The sequence below is a fragment of the Macaca mulatta genome, chromosome 6 (assembly GCF_049350105.2).
Source record: "Macaca mulatta isolate MMU2019108-1 chromosome 6, T2T-MMU8v2.0, whole genome shotgun sequence".
NCBI classification, from domain to species: Eukaryota; Metazoa; Chordata; class Mammalia; order Primates; family Cercopithecidae; genus Macaca; species Macaca mulatta.
In genome coordinates this window covers 6,116,010-6,131,242 of record NC_133411.1, presented here as the reverse complement: position 1 = coordinate 6,131,242, position 15,233 = coordinate 6,116,010, and the positions used below count along the sequence as shown (strand labels likewise).

The following is a 15,233-nucleotide window of genomic DNA, read 5'->3' as shown; positions in this document are numbered from 1 at the left end:
TTCAAATCTGTGATGCCAACCACCGCAGTTTTGGGAGCTACGAATGGATGTGGAGGAACATGTTATCTGCCGTCCTCTAAATGCTTAAACAGTGTGGGGGCCTGGTCTTGCACCTCCTCACAGAAATGCCACAGGTTAGGGCAACACAATAACACCTGTCTCTCCTCATATAAAGAGCATTTATTTTTACAATTGATGTTTTTGAGAGGTGCTTTCCAGGCACATGACCAAAAAGTGTCGTTTATCTCTCCCTTGAGAATTATCATAAATTTAAGTCTCTTTTCATGATATTCCCAGTAAAGGATGCAAGGATTCTGGCCTGGGTGTGTTAAATTTACCAGTAAGAGTGTTAAATGTCGCCAGCCTGGTTGACATGGTGAAACCCCATGTCTACTCAAAATTCAAAAATTAGTCAGGCATGATGGCAGGTGCCTGTAATCCTAGCTCCTCTGGAGGCTGAGGCAGGAGAATAGCCTGAACCTGGGAGGCAGAAGTTGCAGTGAGCAGAGATTGTGCCACTGCACTCAAGCCTGGGTGACAGCGTGAGACCCTGTCTCAAAGAAAAAAAAAATGTGTTAAATGTGATGTTTGTTCTGTAAACTCTTGTTAGGGTTTTAAAAGACTTAATGAAAGTCTTCCCTACTCCCACATTTGAATTAATTAATGCATAAGGGAGAAGCCAAAAAGATAGACAACAAAATCACTGCCTTTACTACTGATCAGGCTGTTTGCACAGAATGGCTCCCTCCTCTGCAAAAGTGTGCTTCCTGTTCAGCGACCCTGCATTGAACCCAACCAGTTATTGATGAACTGAAGACTTCAGCCTTCCCTGCCCTTGAAAATTTATGTTGCAGATAATCCAAGAATAGATTATATTTCAGATTTCCAAATAAACAGAGAACAAAAGGACAAACAGGTTTGGCCCTAATTCTTTCCCTAATACAGCCAATCAAATAATTGACTCTCTGTTTTCTATTTAAGAGGGTTGAGTAGGACAGAAAGGAGATGCCAAATTAATGTAAAAAAGACATCCACATGGAAATATGTTGAACTTTTCTATTAAATTGATGTTCTTTCCTTGTATGTCTTATTTATTTTGGGAAGTCAAATTTAAGTCATAAAGATGACAAAGGTTCCCCAAGTGCCCAAATCACCCTAAAGAAGTAACTTCCCTCCAGCTACGAAGGAATATCCAAGGACTCTTTAAGAGGAAGGTACGATGGTAGCAATTGGATTACTGGCCAAAGCATAACTTGGGGACAGATGGAGAGTCACAGAATTGTGTTGCTTGTGCATGATATGGAACACAGAAATTGTTGCTCATAGCATGACTTGAGTCATTGACTAAGGGTTTACTCAGGAAATGCCTGGAAAAGAGAAACCACATAAAACATATATATGTATCTTTATGTCTTCCTTTATATCTTTCTATACTTATGTCTCCATATTATGCATCTATGTATCTACCTAACAAAAGAGAATGTAATGCAGGGAAACCATTGCACAGGTGAGGGAGGGGCAGGGAGCCAAAAGAATGCAAGTACCCGGGGATTAGTGTCAGCAGGAAGCCACTGCACCAGGCCTGTGAGTGCCATGAGGAAGTGATGGAGGTGGTGTAACTCACCCCGGGGGCCTCCCTGGGGAAAGTGAGGCCATCACACAGACACTGCCATTGGAAGTGGGTAAAGAGAAGACAAGGCTGGCTTGATTCTTCTCTCCACCTCCCAGTCTCCCTCTAGTGCCTCGCAGGGCCACACCCAGTGAGTTGCCTGTGAATCTATCACTGAGGAACACATCTCAGAGCATCAGGCCTTGCAGTTCAAACTAGAGCAGGGGAAAAGAGTAGAATCCACCAGAGAACGAAGCTGCCCAGGATCACTAACAGGAAGAATGATTTTCTATCCCATTTTAATCAGGGAAACATGTAATCTTTAGAAAAAAAATTCCATAATCATGGTTGTTTTGTTGAAATGAATCTAAGGGGGAAAGTGTTAATAACTTTTAAAATGTTGAAAAATATAAGAAGAAGAGCAGTTTTAGGTAATTTAGTAAAACAGTATGAACCATGAAAATATCCAGAAATTTTGAGGATGTCATTATATCGATAGTAAAATGCAGTAAAATATTTCATCTCTATTTCAATCATTGTCAAACAAAATCATCTGGGTTCTATGTAGTCTCTTTGGAATGAAAGAAAATATACACTGTAATTTTTACAAGATTCTCAGTATTTAAGGTATTTAATGAAATATCTGGAAAGGTTGTCTTCTGTAATTTATTCCAGCTATCATTATAGTATTTTTAAGACATAAATGCTCTTCTATGTGTTATAATTAGTACATCATAAGTTTTCCCGACAAAATTTACAGACTAAGTGAACAAGTAAATAGTAAGTAATTATTATTGTATAAAGTAAATTCTGTATACTTGCTTTAGCTTTTATTGTTTCAAGGAATACCAAGAGTCTACTCAGAGTCAAGTACTCTTGTAGGTGAAGGGGTGACAAAAGTGAACAAAACACAAAATGTTCATGCCTTTTGAAGCTTTTACTTCTAAATGTGGAAGACAAATCACAACAAGGTCAATATTCACAAGAGGCTATGTTGTAGTTATTGACAGGTTTCATAGAGGAAAAGACATACAGATGTAGAGAGAAAAGTTCATGTAGTTTGATGGAGAAAATCAATTTTGGAAAGAGTTGCCAGAAAAGTTTCAGAAAGAAGATGAAGATTGAAATAAAAGTGAAGACAATGAGGCAGAGAGCCATCAAGTGACTGGAAGCAGACCTTGAACCAAGAGCAGTGGGTGCCCAGCTCCAGTGCATGGCTGGGATATCTACAAGAGGGAGGACACCGGTGTAGCACAAATGGAAACGATGAGAATTCACGGTTAGAGACCCAGTCATGGTGAGGACTGGGGAAAGGTCAGACAGGTCATTGAAAGCATTTTTTTCCCCCAGAAAGCCATGGAAGGTTTTTAGTAATGGAGCAGCATGTTTTAACTATTTAGCAAGGTTGACTCTGACCGATAGGCTGAGACTTGACTGTGGTGATGGGGGAGTAGGCAAGAGTGGAAGCAGGAAGATAGGTAGAAGGATGCTGCAGTAATCCAAATAAGAGGTGATGATACTTTGGTTTCTGGTTATGACAGTGAGTTACAAGACTCTCCTTCCAGTGGAGAACAAGCATAAAACTGGACAAAATTGATGATTCAACTGTTTTTGGACATTGGGCAACAGACAACCAAGATACAGGTTGTGAGGAAAATCCAAACATAGAACCAAGCCTGAAGATAGCACTGCCATCCTGCCTGCAGACACAAGGAGGTGAAACTCAAACAGAGTAGCAGGGTTGTTGAATTAAAATATCAGAGATTGGAGTTTGAACCTGCTGAAGTGGCTGGCAGTCAGGAAGTCAAGCAGATGTACAGAGGAGTGGCTGCAGAAGTAGCAATGGGACTCACTTTGAAGCCTTGCACGGGGCTGGACGCGCATCCACAAGAGACTCCTTAAGGCCTTGCAGGAAGGACTTGCTACAGAGTTGGCAGCTGAACGGAGATACAGGAGGTCCTGTAGAACTCATGGACATTGATGTTCTGACAAAACAACGGTGTAGAAACCTCACTACACACCTTGAGCATCCACTTGAGATCCCAGAAAATGATATGTCTCATACACAAGACTCACATTTTACCATAAAGGCAACATTCTAGGATTTCATTGAAAAGTGAAATAGTGACATCATAACCAAAGAAAACAGCTCCACAGGATCTACCAGTAATTTGGTTATTTTGCATAAAAATATTTAACATCCTTAAAAAGGAGACAAACTAAGACATGATAGCATTCATAACATTCAACAAATAATACAAATTTACTGTGTTAGGCCATTTGTATGTTGCTATGAAATACCTGAGACTGAGTAATTTACAAAGAAAAGAGGTTTCATTGCCTCACAGTTCTGCAGGCTGTACAAGCTTGGCTTCAGCGTCGGCTTCTGGTGAGAGCCTCAAGAAGTTTACAATCATAGCAGAAGGCAAAAGGGAAGTTGACCTGTCACATAGTAAGAGTAGGAGCAAGAGAGAGTGAAGGGGGAGGTGCTACACACTTTTAAACAACCAGATCTCACAAGAACCCACTCACTATCGCAAGGACAGCACGCCAAACTATTCATGAGGGATTTGCCCCATGACCCAAACACCTGCCACAAGGCCCCACCTCCAACCTCAGGGATTATATTTTAACATGAAATTTGGATGGAACAAACATACAAAGTTTATCATTTACTGTATGTGCAAAGAAGCAGGAAAACATGACCCATTAAAAAGGAGGAAAAGCATTTAAGAGAAACAGACTCAAAGATAAGCAAACATGACAAAAAATTTGAAACAGCATTATAAATATATTCAAGAACTTTAAGGAAAAGATTATAATGTATAAACGGATGGAAAAGGTCTCCAGAGACATAAAAACTATGATAAATAATTAAATGGAAATTCTAGAACTAAAAATTATAGCATCTGAATTGAAAAATAGAATGAATGGGCTTAACAGTGGATTAGATATGGCAGTAGAAAGAACTGATGACCTTAAAAAGAGGTCAATAAAAGTTATCCACGCTGAAGAACAAAGAGAAAAAAAAAATGACTAGTGCCTTACTGACTCATGGGACAATGTCAAGCAGACAAACATAGATTGAATGTGAATTCCAAAATCAAGGAGATAGAGAATGGAGTAGAAAAAATTAGTTGAGAAATGATGATAAAACTCCAAAATCATTTGAAAAACATCCACTTATAGATTCACAAGAAGGAAAACACCTTGAAGAATACATTTTTAAAAAGAGAGCTACACATATCATAGTCAAACTGCTGAGAGTTAAATATAAAAATAAATCTTAAAAGCAGATGGAAGTCTTAGCTATTACCTCATGTACCCTATGAATATATACACCAACTATGTACCCACAAAAATAAAAACATAAAATAAAATAATTAAACAATGAAAAACAAGCAGACAGAGGAAAAGACTTACTAGAGAGTAAGAGAGTAATAACATAAATGACACCTAATTCACATAAGAAGCAATGATGGATAGAAAACAATAAAACAACATAGTTAATATGCTGAAAGTGCTGAAAGGAAAGAAAAAAGTCAACCCCAAACTAGGTCCATATATGAAGATCACATAACTTTTGAAAAAGGTGCCAAGGCATTTTCTTGGAGAAATGAAAGTCTTTTTAAACCACTTCCTTGGTGTATGATTAACATAAAAACAACCATACACATCTAATGTACACAACTTCATGAGCCTGGAGATAAGTCTACACCCATGAAACTCACCAAGATCTGTATATAAATCTATTCATCACCTTCAGAAGATTTCCCACTCTCTATTTGTTTATAATAATTATTTTTGTGATAAGATTACTTAACATGGTATCTGCAAACATAGGAAAATTTCAAGTCTATAATATAGTATTGGTAACTTTAGGCACTATGTTGTATAATAGCTCTTTAAGACTTACTCATCTTGCATAGTAGAAGCTGTGTACCTCCTGGTTTCCTGCTTCCCTAAGCCCCTGGTAATCACCATTCCATTCTCTGCTTCTAGGAGTTTGACTATTTTCAATTCTTTACATAACTGGTGTATTAGTCCATTTGCACGCTGCTATAAAGAACTGCACAAGACTGGGTAATCTACAAAGAAAAAAGGTTTGATTGACTCACAGTTCCACAGGCTGGGGAGGCCTCAGGAAACTTACAATCATGGTGGAAGGGGAAACAAGCACATCTTTCTACACATGATGGCAAGAAAGAAAAGAATGAGAGCTGAGTAAAGGGGGAAGCCCCTTATAAAACCATCAGATCTCCTGAGAACTTACTCACTATCATGAGAATAGCATGGGGAAAACTGCCCTCATGATTCAATTATCTTCCACAGGGTCCCTCCTACGATACATGGGGGTTATGGGAACTACAATTCAAGATGAGATTTGAGTGGGGACACAACCAAACCATATCATTCTACTCCAGACCCCTCCCAAGTCTCATATCCTCACATTTCAGAGCACAATCATGCATTTCCAACAGTCCCCCAGAGTCTTAGCTCATTTCAGCATTAACCCGAAAGTCCAAGTCCAAAGTCTCATCTGTGACAAGGCAAATCCCTTCCACCTATGAGCCTGTAAAATCAAAAGCAAGTTAGTTACTTCCTAGACACAATGAGAGTACAGACATTGGCTAAATACACTCTCTCCAAATGGGAGACATTGCCCAAAACAAAGGGTCCATAGGCCCCATGCAAGCCCAAAAATCCAATAGGACAGTCATTAAGCCTTAAAGTTCCCAAAGGATTTCTCTGACTCCAAGTCTCACATCCAGGGCATGCTGATGCAAGAGGTGGTTTCCCATGCCTTTAGGCAGCTCTGCTCTTGTGGCTATGTAGGGTACAGCCCCACTCTCAGCTTCTTTCACAAGCTGGCATTGAGTATCTGTAGCTTTTCCAGCACACATTGCAAGCTGTCGGTGGAGCTACCATTCTGGGATCTGGAGGACAGTGATCCTCTTCTCACAGCTCTAGTAGGCAGTGTCCCAGTGGGGACTCTGTGTATCTGTGTGTCGGCTCCGACCCCACATTTAACTTCTGCACTGCCCTAGCAGAGGTTCTCCATGAGGTCTCTGCCCCTGCAGCAAATTTCTGCCTGGACATCCAGGCATTTCCATACATCATCTGAAATCTTAGTGGAGGTTCCCACATCTCAGTTCTTGACTTCTGCACATCCAGAGTCCCAACGTCATATGTAAGCCACCAAGGCTTGGGGCTTGCACCCTCTGAAGCAATGGCTTGAGCTCTATGTTTCCCCCTTTTAGCCATGGCTGGGACGCAGGGCACCAAGTCCTGAGACTGCACAAAGCAGCAACGTCCTGGGCCTGGCCCAGGAAACTATTTTTTCCTCCTAGGCCTTTGAGTCTGTTATGGAAGGGGCTGCGATGAACACCTCTGACATGCCCTGGAGACATTTTCCTTATTGTCTTGGTGATTAACTTTGGCTCCTCATTACTTATGCAAATTTCTGCAGCTGGCTTGAATTTCTCCTCAGAATATGGGTTTTTCTTTTCTATAGCATTGTCAGGCTGCACATTTTTTGAACTTTTACGCTGTGCTTCCCTTTTAAACATAAGTTCCAATTCCAAACCATATCTGTGTGAATACAGAAAACTGATCACCTTTAACAGTACCTAAGTCACCCCTTAAATGCTTTACTGCTTGGAAATTTCTTTTGCCGGATATCCTAAATCATCTCTCTCAAGTTCAAAGTTCCACAGATCTCTAGGACAGGGGCAAAATGCAACCAGTCTCCTTGCTAAAACATAGCAAGAGTCACCCTTATTCCAGTTCCCAGAAAGTTCCTCATCTCCATCTGAGACCACCTCAGCCTGGACTGAATATCACTATCAGCATTTTGGTCAAAGCCATTCAAAAAGTCTCTAGGAAGTTCCAAACTTTCCCACATCTTTCTTTCTTCTTCTGAGCCCTATAAACTATTCTAACCTCTGCCTATTACCCAGTTCCAAAGTCACTTCCACATTTTTGGGTATCTTTACAGTAGCATCCTACTGCCTGGTACTAACTTACTGTACTATATTAATTCATTATCAGGCTGATATACAGAACTTCCTGAGACTGGGTAATTTACAAAGGAAAGAGGTGTAACTGACTCATAGTTCTGCAGGTAGGAAAGGCCTCAGAAAACTGACAATTATGGTGGAATGGGAAGCAAACATCTCCTTCTTCATTTGATGGCAGGAAGGAGAAGAATGAGAGCCAAGTGAAGGGGGAAGCCCTTTATAAAATCTTCAGATCTCCTGAGAACTTACTCACTATCATGAGACTAGCATGGGGAAAACCACCTCCATGATTCAGTTACTTCCCACTGGTTCCTTCCCATCACACATGGGAATTATGGGAACTACAATTCGAGATGAAATTTGGGTGGGGACACACCCAAATAATAAAAAGTGGTGTCATGTGGTATGTGTCCTTCTGTGACTGACTGGTTTATTTCCTTTAGCATAAGGTCTTCCAGGTTCATCTGTGTTGACACAAGTGGCAGCATTTCTTTCTTCTAAACATTAAACAGTATTTCATTGTACATATATGACGTGTTTCTTTTACCCATTCATCTATCAATGGACATTATGGTTGTTTCTATATGTTGGAAATTGTGAATAAATAATGCTGCAATGAACATGGAAATGCAGATCTGTCTTCAACAGACCCATTTCAATACTTTGGGATATATACAGAGAGGAGAGATTGCTGCATCATATGTTAGCTCTCTAAATTTTTGGAGAATCTCCCTATTCTTCTTCATAGTGGCTGCACCAATATACATTTTTACCAACAGTCTACCAGGGTTTTTTTTTCCCACGTCCTTCCCAATACTTGTGTTTTCCTTTTGTTTTGATAATAGCCATTTTCATGACTGTGAGGTGATCGCTCATTGTGGTTTCAATTTGTATTTCTCTGATGATTGGTAATGTTGAGCACCTTTGCATATACCTGCTATTCATTTGTGTGCCTTCTTTGGGGAAATGCCTATTCAGTTTTGTTTCCATATTTTAAATATGGTTATTTATTGATTGATTGCTGTTGAGTGCTAGAAATTCCTTACATATTTTGGAAATTAACCCCTATCAGACTCATGATTAGTAAATAATTTTTCTTTTTCTGTAGGTTAATTATATATTTGGTGGTTTCCTTTAAAATACAGAAGAATTTTTGTTTGATATCATTCTACTTTTCTATTTTTGCTTGTGTTTCCTGTGCTTTTGGTGTCATATCCAATAAATTATTGGCAAGGCTAATGTCCAGAAGATTTTCCCCATGTTTTCTAAGAGTTATATGGTTTCAATTCTTACATTTAAGTCTTTAATTCATTTGGAGTTAATTTTTATGTATGGTGTAAGATAAGGGTCCAATTTCATTCTTTTGCATGTGGATATCCAGGTTTTTACAGCAACATTTATTAAAGAGACCATCTTTTTCCATTGTGTGTTCTTAACATCCTTGTCAAAGATCAGTTGACCATGAATGTGTTATTTATTCCTGGGTTCCGTATTGTATTCCATTACATTTCTTTTTTTTATGCCACTACCATAGTGTTTTGATTACTCTTGCTTTGGAATCTGAAATGTGTTGACTTTTCTTGCTCAAAATCATTTTGGCTATTTGAACATTTTGTGGTTTTATATAAATTTTAAACTCTTTAATTTCTATTTCTATTAAAATGTGCCATTGAGATTTTGACAGAAAATACAATAAGTGTCTAGATCACCTTGGATAGTATGGGCTTCTAAACAATATTAATTCTTCCAATCTGTGAATAGGTGATATCTTTCCATTTGTTTATGTTTATTTCTTTCATTATTATTTTAGTTTCCAATACACAAGTCTTTCACATTTGCTATGATTTGAATGTTGGTTATAAAACTCATTAAAAACTCAACTAAAACTTAATTGGCATTGTATCAGTATTAAAAAGTGAAAACATTAAAAAGTGATTTGGCTATAAGGGCTCTGCCCTCATGGGCAAAATTGATGCTATTATAAAAGGGTGAATTCAGCCCCCACTTGGTCTCTCTTGTACTCTCTGCCCTTCTAATATCTGATGCCTTTTGCCTTGTGATGGCACAGCAGAAGACCCTAATAAGATGCTGGTACCTTAATCTTGGGCTTCCCAGTTTTCAGAGCTGTTAGCCAATACATTTCTGTTTGTCATAAATTACCCAGTCTGTGGTATTCTGTTATAGCAGCACAAAACAGACTAAGACAACATTTCTGGTTAAGTTTATTTCTGAGTCTTTTATTCTTTTGGATGCTATTAATAGCAAATGTGATTGTTTTCTTAATCTGCTATTGGATATTTTATTGTTAGTGCACAGAAATACAATAGGTTTTTGTTTGTCAATTATGTATTATGCAACCTTACTGACTTTGTTTATTAGTTCTAACAGTTGTGTGTGTGTGTGTGTGTGTGTGTGTGTAGACATTATGGTTTTCTACGTACAAAATTATGACATCTGTAAAGAGAGATAATTTTACTTCTTCCTTTCATAGTTGAATGCATTTTCTTTTTCTTAGTTAATTGCCCTGATAATAACTTACAGAAATATGTTGAATAGAAGTGGTAAGAGTTGGCATCCTTTCCTTATTCCAGGATTGCAGAGAAAAAGCTTTTAGTTTCTAATAATTGAGGATGATGATGTTAGCTGTTTGTTTTTCCTATTTGCCCTTTATTGAATTGAAGAAAGTTTCTTTTATTCCTAATTTGTTGGAATTTTTTTACTATAAAAAAGCGTTGAATTTTGTCAAAACTATTTGAGATGAGATGATTACGAGACTTTTTATCCTTCATTCTGTTAATCTGGTGTATTGCACTGTTTAATATGCGTACATTGAACTATCTATATATCACAGGGACAAGTCCTACTTGGTCATGGTGTATGATGTTTAAAAATATACTATAAAATTTGCCCATGCCTGCATCCTGAATGGTATTACCTAGATTTTCTTCTAGGATTTTTATGGTTTTAGGTCTTGCATTTAAAGTTTTAATCCATCTTGAGTTAATTTTTGTATAAGGTGTAAGAAAGGGGTCCAGTTTCAGTTTTCTGCATATGGCTAGCCAGTTTTCCCAACACCATTTGTTAAATAGGGAATCCTTTCCCCATTGCTTGTCTTTGTCAAGGTTTTCAAAGATCAAATGATTGTAGATGTGTTAAAACACCAAAAGCAATGGCAACAAAAGTCAAAATTGACAAATGGGATCTAATTAAACTAAAGAGCTTCTGCACAGCAAAAGAAATGATCATCAGAGTTAACAGGCAACCTACAGAATGGGAGAAAAATTTTGCAATCTATCCATCTGACAAAGGGCTAATATCCAGAATCTACGAAGAACTTAAACAAATTTACAAGAAAAAAAAATCTATCAAAAAGTGGGCGAAGGATATGAAAATACACTTCTCAAAAGAAGACATTTATGCAGTTAAAAATATGAAAAAAAGCTCATCATCACTGGTCATTAGAGAAATGCAAATCAAAACCACAATGAGATACCATCTCAAGCCAGTTAGAATGGCAATCATTAAAAAGTCAGGAAACAACAGATGCTGGAAAGGATGTGGAGAAATAAGTAAAGATTTTACACTGTTAGTGGGAGTGTAAATTAGTTGAACCATTATTGAAGACAGTGTGGCGATTCCTCAAAGATCTAGAACCAGAAATACCATTTGACCCAGCAATCCCATTGCTGTGTATATACCCAAAGGATTATAAATTATTCTAGTATAAAGACACATGCACATGTATGTTTATTGCAGCATTCTTCACAAAAGCAAAGACTTGGAACCAATCCAAGTGCCTATCAATGATAGACTGGATAAAGAAAATGTGTCACATATACACCATGGAATACTATGCAGCCATAAAAAAGGATGGGTTCATGTCCTTTGCAGGGACATGGATGAAGCTGGAAACCATCATTCTCAGCAAACTAACACAGGAACAGAAAACCAAACACCGCATGTTCTCACTCATAAGTGGGAGGTGAACAACGAGAACACATGGAAACAATATCACACACTGGGGCCTGTCAGGGAGTGGGTGGCTAGGGGAGGGATAGCATTAGGAGAAATACCTAATGTAAATGATGGGTTTATGGGTGCAGCAAACCACCATGGCACATGTATACCTATGTAACAAACCTGCACATTCTGCACATGTATCCCAGAACTTAAAGTACAATATATATATGTGTGTGTGTGTGTGTGTGTGTGTGTGTATACACACTATAAAATTTAGTATGCTAATATTTTGTTAAGAATTTGGGCATCTGTGTTCATCAGGGACATTGGCCTGTAGTTTTTTTTCTTATGGTGTTCTTGTCTGTCTTTGCTATCAGGATGATGTTGCCTTATAAAAATAATTTGGAAGTGTTTTAGTACATTTTGCATTGCTATAAAGAAATACATGAAGTTGAGTAATTTATAAAATAACAGATTTCTTTGTCTCATGGTTCTGTAGGCTGTACAAGAAGAATGGCACGAGTAACTGCTTCTGGTCAGAACCTCAGGAAGCTTTTATTCATGGTGGATGGTGAAGAGATAGCAGCTGGGTTGCCTGACAAAAGAGGAGCAAAAGAGAGGAGGAAGGTCCCAGGTACATTTTAACAATCAGATCTCATGTGAACTCATTATTGCAGGGAATGCACTATGCATTACATGAGGAATCTGCCCCAATGACACAAACACCTCCCACAAGGTCCTTTCCACCCAACATCTGGACATGAGATTTAGAGGGACAAACATCCAAACTATATCAGGAAGTGTTCTTTCTTCTATTTTTTTGAGAAAGTTTAAGAATTGGTATTCATTCCTTAATTAGTAGAATTGCAAAAATATCCGTTCCTGCAATTTTCTTTGTTGAAAGATTTTTTATTAATGATTCAATTTATTTATTTGTTATTGGTTTGTTCCAGCTTTCTACTTATTTTTATACAGTTTAGGTAGATGATATATTTCTAGGAATTTATCTCTTTCTTCTAGATTGTTCAGTTTATTGGCATATAATTGTTCCTGATAATTTGTCATGATACTTTTATTTTTAAGTTATCTGTACTGATGTCTCTTCTTTAACTACTGGTTTTATTATTTGAACCTTCTCCCTTTTTTCTTAATTACTCTAGCGATTTTCTTTATCTCTGCAAAAACTTTAGTTCTGTCAGTTTTTAATTATTCTTCTATTTTCTATTTTATGTATTGTTGTTCAAATCCATATCATTTTTGCCTTTCCTCTGAATGTAGGCTTAGTTTGTCTGTCTTTTTCTAGCTCCGTGAGGTAGAAAGCTAAGATAGTTATTGGAGCTCATTTTTCTTCTTTTAATGTAGGTGTTTATCACTGTAAACTTCCCTTCTATTACACTTTTGTTGCATTCTATAAATTTTGGTATGTTTTGCTTTTATTTGGTTTGTCTTGACATATTGGCTAATCTCACCTTTGATTTCTTTTTTGACTGGCTGTTAAAGAGTTTATAGTTTAATTTTCATGTATTTGTGATTTTTTTTGTTTTCTTTTTCTCATTCATTGTTAGTTTTGTTCCATTGTAGTCAGAAAAGATACATGGACTGTTTAAATCTTCTTAAATTTGTTAAGACTTGGTTTGTGACACATTATTGATGTATCCTAGAGAATGCTGCATATGTGCTGAGTGAAATGTTCTGCTGCTGTTGGGTGACGTGCTCTGTATGTGTCTCTTAGGTCCATTGGGTCTATAGTCTTGTTCAAGTATGTTGTTTCTTTATTGATTTTCTGTTTGAGTAATATATCCATTATTGAAAGTGTGTGATTAAAATTTCCTGCTATAATTGTATTGCTACTTCTTCCTTCAGATCTTTTAATATTTGCTTTTTATATTTAGGTGCTCTGATGTTAAGTGCATATATATTTATAATTGTTATATCTTTCTCTTGAATTATTTCTTTTATCATTATGTAATTACCTTATTTGTCTCTTGTGGCAGATTTTTAAAATTTAAATTCTAATTATATAATATAATTCTAGAAACTTCTGCTTTATTTTGCTTATAATTTGCATAAGATATCTTTTTGCAACCTTTACTTTTAGACTATGTGTGTCTTTAAATCTAAAATGAGTCTCTTGGACAGCACATAATTAGGTCTTGTTTTTAATTAATTAATTAACTTTTGAGACAGGGTTTTACTCTGTCACTCATGCTAGAGTGCAGTGGCATAATCATGGCTCATTGCAGCCTGGACCTCTTGGGCTCAAGTGATCCTCCCACCTCAGCCTACCAAGTGGCTGGGACTACAGGGTTGCACAACCACACTTTGCTACTTTTTGATTTTGTGTAGAAATAAGGTTTTACTATGTTGCCCAGATTGGTCTTGAACTCCTGGGCTCAAGTGATCTTCCCATCTCAGCCTCCTAATATGCTAGTATTACAGGTGTGAGTGACAACATCTGGCCTATTTATTCACTCTGTGTTATTTGACTACTAAGTTTACTATATTTGTATTTAAAGTAATTATTAAGAGGTAAGAACTTACTACTGTCACTTTGTTGTTTTCTGTTTGTTTTTGTAGTTCTTATGTTTCTCTTTCTCTTACTGCTTTCCTTTGTTATTTGATTATTTTTTCTGTAGTCCTACACATAATTCATTTATCTTTATCTTTTTTTGTATCCTCTATAGCTTTTTTCTTTGTGGTAACCGTGAGGCTTGCATAAAACTGCTTATGGTTGTAACAGTCTATTTTAAGCTGATAACTTCAAATGCATATAAAAACTCTATGCCTTTACTTTATTTCAGAATTTACTTCTTCAATACTCTGTATCCATTAACTAATTTGGGGAAGTAATAGTTTTTCTTAATATTATTGTCTTGTGACTTCTGTGCTAAGGTTAAAAGTGATTTATGTACTTTTCTCACAATGTTGAATATTCTGCATTTGACTATATATTTACGTTTATCAGTGAGATTTATAATTTCATGTGCATTTGTGTTGACACATCCTTTCATTTTAACTTGAAGAACTTTTTTTTGCTAGTTCTGGCATGGTAATCGAGTGGTGATAAACACTTCCAGGTTTTGTTTGTCTGGAAAAGTCTTTAACTTTCCTTCATTTGCAAAGAACAGAGTTGCTGGAAATAGTATTCTTGGTTGGCAGGAGTTTTTTTTGTTTTGTTTTGTTTTTGTTTTTTCTTTTTTCAGCTTTTATTTTAGGTTCAGGCAGAACCTGTGTAGGTTTGTTAGTACATGGGTAAATTGTGTGTTACTGGAGTTTGATGTACAAATAGTTTAATCACCCAGTTAGTGAGCATAGTATCTGATAGGTGGTTTTAAAATTCTCACCCTCCTTCTACTCTCCACCCTCAAGTAAGCTTTCATGTCTATTGTTCCCCTCTTTGTTTCCATGTGTACTCAATGTTTACCTCCCACTTATAAATGAGAACATGTGGTATTTGGTTTTCTACTCCTATATTAATTTGCTTGGAATAATGGCCTCTAGCTGTATCTATATTGCTGCAAAGCATGTGATTTCGTTCTTCTTTAGGGTTGGGTTTTTTTGTCTTCTTTCAGCAATTTGAATGCATAATTCTACTCTCTCCTTACCTGTATGGTTTCTACTGAAGAAATGTACTGTTATGGGGA

General features: G+C 37.0%; 1 long non-coding RNA gene across 1 annotated transcript; it reads right to left on the bottom strand.

Moving 5' to 3' along the window:
- Positions 1–354: 354 nt before the first annotated feature.
- Positions 355–4,040, bottom strand: LOC114678662 (uncharacterized). The gene is made up of 3 exons (XR_013418091.1): positions 3,911–4,040; positions 3,463–3,594; positions 355–1,367 (listed from the first exon to the last, which is right to left on the bottom strand). It is a non-coding gene; the product is annotated as an uncharacterized LOC114678662 (long non-coding RNA).
- Positions 4,041–15,233: the final 11,193 nt, after the last annotated feature.